Source organism: Sus scrofa, chromosome X (assembly GCF_000003025.6).
Source record: "Sus scrofa isolate TJ Tabasco breed Duroc chromosome X, Sscrofa11.1, whole genome shotgun sequence".
Classification (NCBI taxonomy): Eukaryota; Metazoa; Chordata; class Mammalia; order Artiodactyla; family Suidae; genus Sus; species Sus scrofa.
In genome coordinates this window covers 63,219,422-63,221,668 of record NC_010461.5, presented here as the reverse complement: position 1 = coordinate 63,221,668, position 2,247 = coordinate 63,219,422, and the positions used below count along the sequence as shown (strand labels likewise).

The 2,247-nt window shown below is 36.7% G+C and overlaps 1 pseudogene; it reads right to left on the bottom strand.

The window, feature by feature from the left end:
• LOC106506992 lies at positions 787–1,811 on the bottom strand (annotated as a pseudogene).

Sequence of the window (2,247 nt, the reverse complement as noted above, 5' to 3'; positions counted from 1 at the left end):
TGGAGTATATATTTTTCGCAGCACTTCAGCTCTCCTGAAAGTTAGCCCCACTGGCCTTGAAAGTCAAATGTTCCAGAGGCTTCCTTCTAGTGCAGTCTTTCTGGTCTAGGGAGCCCAATATAAAGCTCATACTCCTCATTCCTCATAGAGATCCTCTGTAATGATCCTCTGTAATCATAATTACTCTCAAATTTGTAGGTCACCTATTCAGGGTATGCCTTTTGAGTATACTCTGTATCCACCCCTCCTACTTATTTTGTTGTGGTTCCTTTTTTACATCTTTAATTGTAAAATATATTTTCTCCTAATATTTATATTTCTCTCATCAATAGTTGCTCTGTAAGTATTTATAATTGTAAAGTGTTTGTGGTAGGAGGTGAGATAAAGCTCTTCCTATTCAGCCATTTTGGCCACTCCACCTCTCTACATGTTATCAGTGAAGCTAGAATAATATTATCTCCTGTACACTTTTAAATGTATAGAAAATTCATCTATTTTCACCTTTTTTTAAATTTGCATTTGCATTTTGTTACTTGAAGAAGAAGGTGGACCTATTACTAAGTAATAAATTTGCAATTCATCCTGTTGCTCATCACTTGTTGTAAGGAATTATATTGTTCCATAAACTCTATAGAACAATGTTTCCATTTGGACAAAAAATATAGGTATCAATATTTTTTCAGAAGGACCATTAAGGCACTCAACAACATCATTTTTTAAAAGAAAGATCTTTAAGTTGAGACATAGACTGATAGATTTTATAGACTATTCTAGGTAATTATATGATTAGATTGTTTGGGGATTATCCAAAAATGTAAGAGAGAGAGTTTGAAGATCCTCTTTCCTATTATGAATTTCCAAAGCACCATCCTTGCATTTCATACATGACTGAAGAACCAAACTACCTGAAAATGCATCACAAAATTCTGAGGCCATAAAATAATATACAACTGGATCTAGACAGCAATTTAGATTTGACAGGTACAGGGAAATGATGTGGAAACACAGAGTGCTCTTAATAAAGGAGCAGTTTGAAAACACTCATTGCTTCACCATCATAAAGAATGGGAAGTTGAGGTGGTAAGGGCTGTAACACACAATGAATACCACTGCACACATCAGGACTATCTACAAAGACTTTTTTCTCTCCTTGGTATTCTGACGGGGAACTTGGAATTCCTGTAATTTTTTTCTTGTTCTCCATGTGCAATAAGTAATAATTACAACAGGTAATGCAAACCCTTCAAGTTCAGCTAAAGTTACCATGCCAATAGTGGATGCCATGCTAATGTGTAGAAGTCCTAAACTGGCAAACAGGATTCAGTGTTGTTGGCAGCACTTCTCAGAATTGGAAGTGGCAAATGGGCACTTCCCACAATGATCCAGATGGCAGCACTGATACCCACGTTGTACTTATGCTTCCATTCTCTGGCCCTGAATGATTTGAGGAGAAAGAAGCACCTCTGAAGGCTGGTGCAGGTCAGGAAACAAACGCTGGCATACATGTTGAGGTACTTCAGGTAGAAACACAGCAAAGGGCCCTCTGGAATGGCAAGTGATGGTTGATATAATAGCAAATCTGGAGGGGTAAGGAGAGCACATGACAAGGTCAGCTACAGAGAGGTTGATCATGAAAATGATGGCTTTATTTTCCTTGCAGATGAAGCAGCAAAGAACCCACAAGGCTGTACTATTGGCCAATAGACTAGGAATGAATATGAGGATGTAAATGGTTGCATAGAGGGAGTACTGAAATGGCATTTGAAGATCAGTGCACTTTGTCTTGTATTGTTTGTGCTGTTACTTCTCATCTTGAAGATTTGTGTTCCTTCCTTAGGTAAAGCATTAGCGTGATGCTTCCTGCAGAAAACCGAGAAAGAAAGGATAAAAGGCATGTTGATCCATGTTTGAGTATACACATATATTTGATTTCTACCGAAGAGGTGCTCGAGTGTGAACTTCCATAAATTCAAAAGGTTTTTTATTCCCATGTAAACTGAAAATATCTTGTCAATCTAAAACATGATAACAGTATTGAGAAAGATATTTTCAGAAATCAAAATATCAATACTTTGACAATAACCTCAGTCAAGTTTTTCCCTTAGTAGTCAAAGGAAGTAATCAAACTTACAGAGATAAACAATAAGCAAGACTTCACTGGCAAATAGCCATATATTCCAACACTCTAGTTTTATATTCACTGGCAAATAGCCATATATTCCAACACTTTAGTTTTATATTCAGTTT